Source organism: Bos indicus x Bos taurus, chromosome 20 (assembly GCF_003369695.1).
Source record: "Bos indicus x Bos taurus breed Angus x Brahman F1 hybrid chromosome 20, Bos_hybrid_MaternalHap_v2.0, whole genome shotgun sequence".
Lineage (NCBI taxonomy): Eukaryota > Metazoa > Chordata > Mammalia > Artiodactyla > Bovidae > Bos > Bos indicus x Bos taurus.
Window position 1 is genome coordinate 10,735,591 of NC_040095.1, and position 13,573 is coordinate 10,749,163.

Here is a 13,573-nt window from a genome sequence, read left to right on the forward strand (position 1 = left end):
AAAGATCACAACCTCAGCCTATCCAGGTTGACTTGAAGCCAGCTACTTCCTGCCCAAACCAAAATAACTGTGAGCCAAGTCAAAGGATAAGACAGTTTGAATGGATCAGCAGAAAAGACGATAATTAGTTGAGGGTCATTAAGGTCCTGTTGCCTCCACTGATGGTTCCCAGGGTCATCTGCCCATGTTAGGTAAATAGGGAAGAGGGAAGAGACCTCCCAGGAGATGCGTATGAATCATGAGCAGTTCTTCATGACTACCTACGGACCCCCCTCCTTCCAGGAATGAACTCACCAACTGACTTCAAAAGGAACTCAGCCCCCGCCTGCCATTGACCACAGTCTTGTCACCGACACCTTATGATTAACTGAATCAAAAGCTTCCGACAGGTCTAAATTTAGCCTGGCTAAACATATCATTAAGGAGTTAGGGAGGAGTGTGAATGACCTTTCTTCAGCCCTGGTCTCCCAGATCCAGTCAGCTGTGGGGGCTCACTGGAGTGCTAAATTGAGCTCTTAGGTTCTTGAAATAAATGACCCTTTAGATTGATTTTTTTAATTGCCTGAAGGTGCATATTTTTAGAAAGTTTGGAAGCATTCTGTTCATCTATTTTGAATCATTTGAGTGTAAAAATGTGGCATTTTCACACTATGGGATATTCAAGTCCCCCTATTCCTTTTTTTAAAGTCTCTAATATTTTTATAAACCTTTCAAATTAGTTTATTTAAAGGCCAAATTTGATCTCCTCACAGTTTCTGAGGTAGAACTGTAACTTTACCAGCTTTGAGGGAAAGGAAAATCATGGTAGTTCATCATAAAGAAGTTATAAATATGTGGAAATACTATTCTCAGCATTATATTTCTGGTAGGGACTTAAATACGGAGAAGAGTAGCAAAGGCAGGGTCTGTGTTTTTACTCCTTTACACAAACCTTTAAGGGCAAATTAAAGAAAAAGATCCATTTTCTTTATCCTTGCTACTCAAGGACACCCTTAGCCCCTATTTCTTTCCAAGTTCCAGGCATGAAAGACCCAGGGGAAGAAACTGAAGATGACATGGTGCCATTTCTGAACTCTTGCTTGACATGAGCCAGACTGTTTCAATTTCTTTACTTTCCAGCCCAATTATTTTGAAATTTCATGTCTCCTCTCACTAAGCCAGCGTGTCCCAAAGTCTTTCCTAGAACACCGGATCTGTAGGATGTTAATAGATGTGACTTGGAAAAAGAGTTTTGAGGTAAACAGGTTTCTTTGCTGCTGGGCTTCTCTCTCAGCTTCCCTGGGGTGTGTGGTGTGAATCTCTGAGAAGGGAATGCGGTGTGCAGTGTTTCCCGGGCTTATGTGCCTTGCATGAACTTACTTTTGCACCCCCCGCCTCTCTTCCATTTTCTTTGTCTGTTTATTAAACCAAGTATCTGGAAGACTGATATTTTCAGAAGCACTGTCTGGGAAGTAAAAGAAGATGATATTTGAGATTTCAAAATTATACCTGTTTTTTATTTGACTGGGTAGTGATCATCTAGAGTGGCTACTGGTGCGGCCCAGCTCTCTCAGCGCTGAGCATTGGCTTTTGTCTTCTCTGAACCTCCATTTCTTTATGTGCAGAAGGAGAGGGCTGGGCCAGATGATCGCGTGCCCTTCCCCAAGGTCCCACCAGGCAGACAGTGCCGGAGGTTCGGCCACCCAGCCCCTCACCCACAGCTGGTCGGACTAGAGGTAAATTAGTGTTACCTATTTGGGTGTGAGTGATGTCCTTTTGGCTTATTCTATTTAAGATATTGTCAAAGAGCCATTAGTGGTCAGAGAACAAACCTATGACCTTTTAGGCTAAAGGAAATCCTTTAACAAAGGGCAGGCATCTGGAAATAGGAGCTTGGCTAGAAAGTGGATCCTCAGCCAGGGTTTTTAATATAGGTCTTGCAGCCCAACTAAGGTCATTTTCATGATTTTTAATTAAACTGTGTCTGTACTAATGCTGTAATTATAAACAGGCTGTCAAGTCAAGGAGCATTTGCCCTTCAATCATTGTATTTAAAGATGCCGACTGCGCACTTTTGATGAGTGGCAAAAGGAAATACCTTCAGTTTGAAAGTCTAACCTCAGAAAGATGTGGCTTTTATAGTTAAGTGTCTTCTTCTCTCTGGTCCTCCCACCTCAAACTCAGAGCCTGCTGTCAGTGTTTGAAAAGCCTCAGACCGGAAGGAAATCCCACATTTTCTGTGAAGACACGCTGGACTCTAAACCCCATGGGGCTCCAGTTTCCTGATCTGTGTAGTCAGATCCTAACTGGACCATCTCTGGGAAGCCTGCTTCCAGAGGCTTCTCCATCCTTCCGATCAAAATGCACCCAGCCCAAGGCCTTGCCCTCAGCTTCTCAAGCTGAGTCCTCGAAGACCTGCTGTGGGCTTGGTATCCCTGGCCAAGAGTTTCACTGCTCTCATGGGGATGTTGTTTTTGTTCTGTTGGTAATAGGACACTCTTGCTGTCGTTTGAAGGAAGGTATTAGTCTTGATGCAAACCTCACATTCTGAATGTGGCCGTAGCATTTTGGTGACAGGTATGGAACCATCTTCATTCATAGCCCCCAGGAAGCTTCCTTTCTTCCAAATCTGTTTATCTTTAATAATATTAATGGTAATACGGAAGCCAGGGTGAAGCCATTTATTTACACTCTGTTTTCATCTTGACTCACACGAGTCGCACAGGATCAGAGTAGTGGATACAGCATTTATCTGAGCATAGATGAATTGGGGAGAGGAGTTTCTTCCCCAGTAGACATCATTGTATAACTGTCGCAGGGCTACAATTTGTCTTTTAGGTTTCTAAAGACAGGTTCTGCTGTATGAGTCCCTCCCACCCAACTCCCCTTCTCATAAATCAGCTCGCCCCCTCCTGGAGCAGTGTAGACAGTGGATTGTGTGACTCAGCCCTCTTCAGGTCACAGCTGAGTGTGTAGACTAGGAGTAGGTTTCTGATCCCGGAAGAATCAGTCCCTAGACTGGGTTGATCAATGGTATTTTTTCGCTTAAGAATTTGACCTGAGGATTACCTTCCCCTCCCCCATGCACTGAAATTTGTTCCTTCTAAAAAGCCTCATCTCAATTATGCTTTTGCCTAACCTTCCTATCATCCCCACCATTTTTATTTTCCTAAAATTTGATCTGATAAATTTCTATGGTAATGATTTACCTATTGTTCTTTCTCACATATATAGAAGTTTGCCTTTGCTTTTAGTACATAATGGACGAACACATGGATGGATTTTCATCCTAACTGGCAAATACATTTACATGACCTGACTTAAAATGTAGGTTGAATGACATCCATGAAACTCACCTTGTGGGGATGGCTGAGAATAACTCCAAGAGGGGCTTTTTCCATAGACATTTTCCAAAGCATTTGCAAGAGATTGATTTGCAATCCAGTTGCTTTTGGGCAGTTGAGTCTAGCTGATTTGAATGATGCATTTTGATGTAGAGGTTGAGGTAGTTTGGGAACTAAAAGGGACTTGGGCATTTATGTGTTTCTCTCACAGGAGTCTGGAGTGTTGTATGGACCATCTTGGTGTACTCTTTCCCAGGGATGGTTTGATTTCCTGTGAAAATATTTGAATCATTTTAGGATTCAAGACAGGTTGAAGAAGAAAAATAAAGAGGTGACTTTCTGCCTTTAGTCCCTGGGAAGTTGGGATCTTTCCAAATAAGAGGGTATGAGACTGATGTCTTGATGCTCAGTGACTGAGAAACAGAAGAGACCAAACACTGTGGGGCTGAGATAGAGGCTTGAGGGTAGTGGGAGGACGTCTGGGAGACTGAGGGGCGGGCTGCGTGCTCACTGTTCTGACAACAGTGTCACGTCAGGGCTCTGGATCATGTTTGGGCTCAGCACTTCTTTTCCCCAGCACATTTCTCAGAAACTTCAGAAAGCAAATGCTTAGGCATATGGGCTGCTGTCAATGATAACAAATGAATTGTACACATTTTTTCTAAGTTCCTGAAAACTGAATTACCACATGGCTGGATATAAAATGACTCCTCCCTTATTTTAGACTTTGAAATGGGGTTAAAAAGATAATGGTGGTACACCTTCAAGAAATTAGGATTCGAGGGGTGATCTTGATGGTGTTCAGTTCAGTCACTCAGTCGTGTCCGACTCTTTGCGACCCCCATGAATCGCAGCACGCCAGGCCTCCCTGTCCATCACCAACTCCCGGAGCTCACTCAAACTCATGTCCATCAAGTCGTTGATGCCATCCAACCATCTCATCCTCTGTCATCCCCCTCTCCTCCCGCCTTCAATCTTTCCCAGCATCAGAGTCTTTTCAAATGACTCAGTTCTTCGCATGAGGTGGCCAAAGTACTGGAGTTTCACTTCAGCATCAGTCCTTCCAATGAATATTCAAGACTGATCTCCTTTAGAATGGACTGGGTGGATCTCCTTGCAGTCCAAGGGACTCTCAAGAGTCTTCTCCAACACCACAGTTCAAAAGCATCAATTCTTCAGCACTCAGCTTTCTTTATAGTCCAACTCTCACATCCATACATGACTACTGAAAAAACCATAGCCTTGACTAGATGGACCTTTTTTGGCAAAGTAATATCTCTGCTTTCGAATATGCTGTCTAGGTTGGTCATAACTTTTCTTCCAAGGAGTCTTTGAATTTCGTGGCTGCAGTCACCATCAGCAGTGATTTTGGAGCCCCCAAAAATAAGGTCTGTCACTGTTTCTACTGTTTCCCCATCTATTTGCCATGAAGTGATGGGACTGGATGCCATGATCTTAGTTTTCTGAATGTTGAGTTTTAAGCCAACTTTTTCATTCTCTTTCACTTTCATCAAGAGACTCTTCAGTTCTTCGCTTTCTGCCGTAAGGGTGGTGTCATTTGCTTATCCGAGGTTATTGATATTTCTCCCAGCAATCTTGATTTCAGCTTGTGCTTCATCCAGCCCAGCGTTTCTCATGATGTACTCTGCATATAAGTTAAATAAGCTGGGTGACAACATACAGCCTTTACATACTCCTTTTCCTATTTGCAACCAGTCTGTTGTTCCATGCCCAGTTCTAAGTGTTGCTTCCTGACCTGCATACAAATTTCTCAAGAGGCAGGTCAAGTGGTCTGGTATTCCCATCTCTTTCAGAACTTTCCACAGTTTACTGTGATCCACACAGTCAAAGGCTTTGGCATAGTCAGTAAGGCAGAAGTAGATTTTTTGGGGGGACTCTCTTGCTTTTTCGATGATGCAGCAGATGTTGGCAATTTGATCTATGGTTCCTCTGTCTTTTCTAAATCCAGCTTGATGGTGTATCCTGTGGCAACTTCAATGAAAATTTGCAGCTCTTCTGATGGTGGAGTACATCCTTTACTTTGCAGTCAGCTGGGTGTTGCTTCAAACACAATGAACTACAAACTTCAAAACAGGAGAAAAGCAGAAGTGGTTAGACGTGTCCCTTATTTAACTACATTTAGTTTGTACTGTTGTCGTCATCTTTTAGTTGCTAAATCGTGCTTGACTGTTTGTGACTCCACAGGTGGTAGGCCACCAGGCTAGTGCATCTGTGGAATTCTCCATGCAAGAATACTAGAGTTGCCAACTAGGGTTGCCATTTCCTTCTCCATTGGTTTGTATAAACGATCTAAAATTTATGGAGACTCCTTTGTAATTAACTGTAGTGGAAATGAAATTAACATTAAAATAAAGTGACAGTATGACTTTATGTACTATTAATATTACCTTAAATTATATAAGGTAGGCATTATTGACATCTGTGTTTTACTGATGATAATCAAAGAGATTAATGGATTTGCTCTAAATGACACTGCTGGTGGTTAAGTTGGATTCAAGCCCAAGTCTTCCCCTACTATTCCTCATATAATTCCATAACCTAGCCCTGTGGTGTCTTTTAGAGTTTATTTTTGGTGATAAATGACCTGCAACAATGAACAAGAAAAAGTAAAACAATTTGAGTATCCAAGAGGAAAGATATGTTGGCCAAACCTTGTCCCCCACCCCATATCCTCTTGCTCCACCATTTATTCCAGTCATTACCATGGAAACCAGCTACACCATCTATCTCCATCTTTGCGCATCCAAGGTTTTCTGACTTGTCCCACAGTGTGGGCCACTGGATGGAACTCACCAGGCTGTTCTCATGCGTGCACAAGCCGGGAAGGGCAATCCTCCACCAATGGAGGATGGTAGCCGGTCAATAAATTCTCCCCTCCTGGATGGCTCCTCCTACATATCTCTGCAAAGTCCCTTGCATTATTTTTTTCTCCTTTCCTGTTTTGTTCTTTCCAGCTCTCAACTGTTTCCTGGCTTGATCGCTGGAAATTAATGACCCATGTGCAAGCCTTTATCTCAGGCTCTGTTTTCTGGGGGAGACCCAAGCTAAGACAAAAGGTTTGGGCAAACATGATCTTCAAACCACTTACTAATTGCAGCAAACATTCGTTGTTTCTGTCATTTGGTATTTACATTTTCTTCTTTTTATTGAATTATAGTTGATTTACAATGTCATGTTAGTTTCAGATATACAGCACGGTGATATATATATATATATATATATATATATATATATATACACACACACATATATATATACATATAAAACTTTCCCAAATTCTTTTCCCTTATAGATTGTTGCAAAATATTGAGTACAGTTCTCTGTGCTATAGAGTAGGTCCTTGTTGGTCATCTATTTTATGTATAGTAGTGTGTATATGTTAGTCCCAACCTTTTATTTATCCTCCTCCCACCCACCTCTTTTCTTTTGGTAACCATAAGTTTGTTTTCTATGTCTGTGGGTCTAAAATGTCCATCTAGTCAAAGCTATGGTTTTTCCAGTAGTCATGTATGGATGTGAGAGTTGGACTATAAAGAAAGCTGAGTGCTGAAGAATTGATGGTTTTGAACTGTGGTGTTGAAGAAGACTCTTGAGAGTCCCTTGGATTGCAAGGAGATTCAACCAGTCCATCCTAAAGGAAATCAGTCCTGAATATTCATTGGAGGGACTGATGCTGAAGCTCCAATATTTTGGCCACCTGATGCGAAGAACTGACTCACTGGAAAAGACCCTGATGCTGGGAAAGACTGAAGGCGGGAGGAGAAGGGAACGACAGAGGATGAGATGGTTGGATGGTATCACCAACTCGATGGACATGAGTTTAAGCAAGCTCTGGGAGTTGCTTATAGACAGGGAAGCTTGGTATGCTGCAGTCCATGGGATCGCAAAGAGTTGGACACAGCTGAGTGATTGAACTGAACATAGTTTTGGATTCCACATATAAGTGATACTGTGTGATCCTTGTCTTTCTCTATCTGACTTCACTTAGTATAATAATCTGTATGTCCATCCATGTTGCTGCAAATGGTGTTTTATTGTTTTTTATGGCTGAGTAACAGTCCGTTCTGTATATGTACCCCATCTTCTTTATCCATTCATTTGTTGATGGACATTTAAGTTGTTTCCATGTCTTGGCTATTTTAAATGGTGCTGCAGTGAATATTTGGGTGCATGTATCTTTTCAAATCAGAATTTTCTCTGGATATATGCCCAGGAGTGGGATTGCAGGATCATATGGTAACTTTAAGTTTTCAGTTTTCTGAGGAGCCACCATATTGTTCTCTATAATGGCTGTACCAACTTACATTCCCATCAACAGTGTAGGAGGGTTCCTTTTCTCACTCTTTCCAGCTTTTATTATTTGTAGACTTTTTGATGATGGCCATCCTGTACTCTCTCTTCTTATGATAGCCATAGCTTGAATTCTTTTTTTTTTTCCCTAACTCAGTCCATGTGGCTTTGGTGTACCTGATTCCATCTCCTGATTGCACATGTTCCAGGCCATAGTCTAGGTTTGGAGGAGAACATGTGACCTAATCAGATACTGTCAGACTTACTGGGAATAGAACTCTTGCTCCTGTGTGCTGGGCTGGGCCCCTGAGAAGCTGAGAGGTCTGTGCTGCCAATGCCATCATGTGGGACTAGAGACTGTGTAAGGAAGGACTAATGGAAGAATAAAAGCAGCCATGTCCTGATCTTGTTATTTGAGTCCTAAATCCATTCAGCAGCAAACAAGATCTACCTCTGAATTGTTAGTAAGTCCATAAATTGCCCTTTGGCCAAGCTACTCACTTGCAATGAAAGTGTTTGAACCCATCTGTAAATCTTCAGGACATCTCGGTTCAGGCCTTGCCCTGTACAAGGAGACATCCAGATGTATCTCAGTTTCTATTGCACAAGTATCTTTGCACAAGTATCTATTGCACAAGGATTAAAGAAACAAGTATCTATTGCACAAGTATCTATTGCACAAGGATTAAAGAAACAAGTATCTATTTGCACAAGTATCTATTGCACAAGGATTAAAGAAACTACCATGGGGAGATAGAGTTTTTCTTCCCTCATCCATATCCTTCCAATCAGACTGAGATATTCTGGGTGAAGTAACTTGTGGCACAGTTTAAATCCTCCCTGGTAGAGGAACAAGAGTCTCAGTATCTTTGCTAATGAGATCATGGAGGCTATGGCTAAGATGGAGTCATTTCTGCCTTGATGAAAGGGATGGGTTAGCTGTGTAGTGATGACTTTGGTGTGATTCGCTTCTTCTGGGGCCCTGGTGTCTTCTTTCATTTTCTAGAATTGCTGTTTTGAAGGAATGCTCTGCTAAATCATCTCCTGAGTCTACACTAGCATAATGAATTCACAAGCATCACTGGTGGTGCTTGGGATAATCCAGGCTCTATCATCTGCCATGCTTTGCACCTCAGATTTTACCTTTCTGTTCTAATTTGTGCTTATTTCACTTTTGGAAATCATGGCCTTCTTTCCTAATCTAAATCACTGTCTTCTGCAAACTAGCATCTTCTGAAGAAGATTACTCAAATTTAGAAGAGTCTTTACCAGAGAGACCTTATCCTTTTCATTTCTTTCCACCTCTGTTTTTACTTCTAGATACTAGTGCGTTAATAACCTACCCGAAGGTGTGATGCAGACAAAAACTTCCTAGGCAAGGAGATGAAAGCATCTTGCCAGTCTTAAGATGGCCCAAGCTACTGAGCCTCTTGGAGGCAACCACCTAAATCCCTAGAGCCTGGGTGATTTCTCAACTGCTGCAAACTCCACATCAAAGTATTAAATGATCAGGAGACCCATAAACTCACTTCATCTATCAGCCATTCTCAAAACTTTGTCTCCATAGGCTGAACAATTTTATAATTTTCTTAGTTGTCTGAGGTGTAGAAAACTCAAGAAGGAGTGCCCAGAATTACTCTGGGACAAATATAAGGGTGTAGGACAGACTTGCAGACAGAATTCCTAAACTGAAAGGAAATGCCAAACTAAAGAAAAGTTCTGTTCATCTAAGCAGGCTCTCCAAACTATACCTTTTTCCTGGGGACTAGGTCTATCAATGTCCATCTAATCACATACTCACTATTAGATCTATCTTTTGAAGACAACACATTTCTTTGAGAAATACATCTTTATCTCTGGCATCAAAGTTTTTGTTATATTTGCCAAGGGGCCCTAGGGCTCAATCTTAAGTACTGAATCTGCTTATATGTTCCTTTGAGTTACTCTTTTTATTTATTTTTTTTAGACTTCTAGGTAAAGAAGTATGATGTGACTAGTTAGTTTTTAGAGTAAAGCTCTAGTTATAAATACCCTGATTTTGCCTGTTGGTACAATTTCAGTAGTCCACTTTTCAGCCAGGAGAATGGGGTCCCACTGAGATGGAAGACAACTGAGCAATAGGAGGAAGGAGAAGGCCCTGCCAGCTGCATTCATAGCCTTGGGCTGACTGGATGCTTCAACTGGCCTCTCATAGGCACATTGACAAGCACCTCAAACAGAATCCTATTTAGGATTGCCTTTGGGGCCCCCAAATGGGACCCACTAAGATTTATTCTACTTCCTACTATACATGAGCAAATTGAATCACACAATTATGACAGAAACATACCTCACCAGCACCATCAGCCAACCTGAAGGCATTTGGGGTTATAAACCAAGGTCTGGAAAGGGTACATCTGACCCAGAGAACTAAGAAAGCTGGCTCAACATGGCCAGGTATAGGGATTTCTTAGATACCCTGTTGCACGCTTATGAGGTTCATCACTAAGTCTTCCAATGGGCTTCTCTTGGTGATTATTTTGTGAAGCCTTTAAAGCTGATTGTTATATATTATTGAGCATCTGCTCTAGACAAGGCACTATACTTAGCACTTCAAGACAATACAAAGGAGGATAAAAAGGGGTGCCTAAATGGCAACCCACTCCAGTGTTCTTGCCTGGAGAATCCCAGGGACGGGGGAGCCTAGTGGGCTGCCGTCTATGGGGTCACACAGTCAGACACGACTGAAGTGACTTAGCAGTAGCAGCAGCAGCCTTCAACACATTTGAAATCTTGCCTTGTAAGCCAGGGCTCAAACAGACACAATTAAACAATGAAATAAACGTGTTATAGGAACACAAGACTGCAGTCCTGGAGGTGTTACAAGGAAGTTGGTGATACTAATTAGGGTTACTTAATATAATTAACTTTTTTTTGACAAAAAATAAGTATATCCATTGTTGTTTTACATAGCCTTACATCATCACCCAAAGACGGATGTAGATTTTGTTTCTGATGACGAATATTCTGTAATTTATTTTGCAGTTCTGACACAGAAACTAAGATGCTGTTGTTATTTTATTTATCAAAACTAACAATTGAAAGGAACTAGATTGGATATTTTTAATGTCCAGGAAAAGTTCTGAGCCACTAAGAGTATACTGTTACCTGTCTTAAGAAGTCAAAGAAGCAATTTGTAGTGGTCAAAAAAAAGAAAAAGTTCTGGAGTCAGACAGGACTAGATTCACGTCTAAGACTTATCTAGACCACACAAAGTGAGCTGTGTGACTTTGGGCAATTTACTGAAGCTCTCTGATGTTCTGCTTGCTCACTGGTAAAGTAGACAGTTTCTGTCCTGCAGGAAATTGAGGAGATACATGATTTAACGCACATAACACGCCTGCCGTAATGGCACTATATGTGAAACTGGTAGGCACCCTATAATGATAGCTTTTAGACCGATGCAACCGACACATGTGAATTGCCTCTTCAGATCATTTGAATCTTTACATAGAATGACCAGGAATTGTGACATATGCTGAGGGCCCTGGATAAATTAGCTGGATTCCATCTTGATTAGAGATTGTACAGTTTTAAATTCCAGGTATATACAGTAATAATTTAAGAAGAAGAAAAAAAATTAAGAAGACATTATTGGTTTCAACTTTTGTTCCTGTTTAGTTGGTAAGTCATGTCTGATGCTTTGTAAGCGCCACGGGCTGTAGCCCACCAGGCTCCTTTGTCCGTGGGATTTCCCAGGCAAGAATATTGGAGTGGGTTGCCATTTCCTTCTTCAATTGGTTTCAGTAACTTTTTAAAAATCTAGAATCTGTTTTTGCAAATTGGTAATTCACAATTGGTAAAAACATTTTCTGTATATATATAACTTTTTTTTCGCAAGTGAGATCAATAATGTCTTCTAAGATGAAAACAATAATACGGTTGATGTTGCTGGTAATAGCGTTTGAATAACTGTGGTCTGCTCACAGAAAAGCTTGTCTATATCACCACAGGGAGGTAACACAAACACATCTAGAGAAAGCAGGGGTTGTCAGGGTCAAAGGCATTTACATGTGCACCACAGAGAACTTTATAAAAGGGAGTTGTTGGGATACTATTACAGGATGGGTTATGTCTCCACCCATCCCCCAAACTCACATACGGAACTCATAATTCTATTAATAACCCCCAGTGTCTCAAAATGTATTTGGAGGCAGGATCTTTAAAGAAGTAATTAACATAAAATGATGTCATGTGAATGGGCCCTAATCCAACATGACCATTATCCTTCTGAGAAGAGGAGATTAGGATACGGACTGCTACAGAAGGAAGGTGATGTGTGGACACAGGGAGAAGACGACCACCTACAAGCCAAGGGGAGTAGTCTGAGCAGAAACCAACCTTGCCAACACCTTGATCTAGGACTTCTAACCTCCAAAATAATGGGGAAATCCACTTCATTTGTCTAAACCACCTAGTCTGTGGTGTTTTGTTATGGCAGGTCAAGCAAACAAATACAGATACCTGGGTGGTCCTAAAGAATTAGGAGTTAAAGGAGCATAAAGGTATTAGAGTAAAGCAGTGGTACTCAGCATGTGCTTCGTGGACCAGTGAAGGTCAGCAAATAGCTTCTTTTCAGTCTGAGAAGCACATCATTTGAGAAAATAAATGTTTAGAAATTAAAAAAAAGAACTGGGAGTTATAACCTGGGGCCAGGATCATTCTGTTTAGATCTGGCCACTATTTTCCTTGAAGGAAAAAAAAGATAAGGAGAAGCCTGGGATTCCCTGAACCAGGTACTTATGCTCCCGAGCCACACCTAAAATGTGGTATCAGCTCGGAAGCCTGAGAAATAAGTACAGACTGTGTTTTAACTGATGTCATTTAAAATGTGTGAAAAATCAGCTCAATGAGTTGGAGGAATGAGAATTTGCTATTAAAGTTTGACAGCATTAGGGCTCAGAATTTGGTTTTGTAAACAACAGCATAGAAATGTGATTAAGTTCTCAAGGTGAGCAGCTAGGGAGACCTCAATTTGAACCTAAACTCTAGCACTTCCAAACGGCGTGATTTTGATCAAGTGACTTGAGCTCTCTAAGCTTTTGTTTCCTGCTATATGTAAAAGGAGCCCTTGACATGGTTGTTATAAGGATTAAGTGAGCTAGTAATGAGTTGTTGTGTAAATGTACAGTAAATGTGAGCTGTTATTACGTTAATATTAAAGCACAAAGTTGTTTAAACAGCAACTTGCTGATAAGGAAGAAATACATGTTTTTGTAGGCAAACCATATAAGAATTCAAACTTACCTGTTTATACAAAGGGTAGCAAATGCCATGGATATGATGTGATGTTCCTTTCTAATTACGGCAATGGCTGATGTGAAGACCCTTGGTGTTTCTACATCTTCAAGTACAATAATGACGAATTATGAATAGCTTGCAGTGAAATAGCCTCATTGCTTAAAAGACTGTTCACTGTGAGGGCAAAGCTATCTTTTTGGGTTGGGGTGGGCTGTGGTTCATCACAGTGTTCTTTATTGATTCTTTTGCACTGTGGGCAGTTTTCTCTCCTAGGTACCTGCATATGTATGTTAGAGGAAATAGGATATGGTTAGTGACTTATTTTTAGATCTTGTATAACTCTTAGCTTGTCCTCTGTTATTACAATTCCAGACATCATAGCTTCCTTGGTTACCCCTGCTTTGCTAGCGCCTTTTCCATTTTGTGGTAAACCAGTTGATCACTGAGTCTGAAGAAAATAAAGCCTGCAGAGCTAAAGGCTGAGAACTATATTTCTTTCACAAACCCTAAAGAGGAGGAGTGACTCAGACACGGGTGAGCACAATGTTACCCGGGCCCTCTTAAAATAGGAATGTTCTTCCCCTGAAGCTGTCAGGATTAGTGCTGTGGGCCTGGGAGTTCCTGAAGCGAGTGCCTCCCAGGGCACAGCGTGGGCCCCT

General features: G+C 41.3%; 1 long non-coding RNA gene across 1 annotated transcript; it reads right to left on the reverse strand.

Annotated features, from left to right (window-relative positions):
- Nucleotides 1-5,238: 5,238 nt before the first annotated feature.
- On the reverse strand, nt 5,239-13,189 carry LOC113879251. The gene is made up of 3 exons (XR_003507249.1): nt 12,921-13,189; nt 8,136-8,197; nt 5,239-5,407 (listed from the first exon to the last, which is right to left on the reverse strand). It is a non-coding gene; the product is annotated as an uncharacterized LOC113879251 (long non-coding RNA).
- Nucleotides 13,190-13,573: the final 384 nt, after the last annotated feature.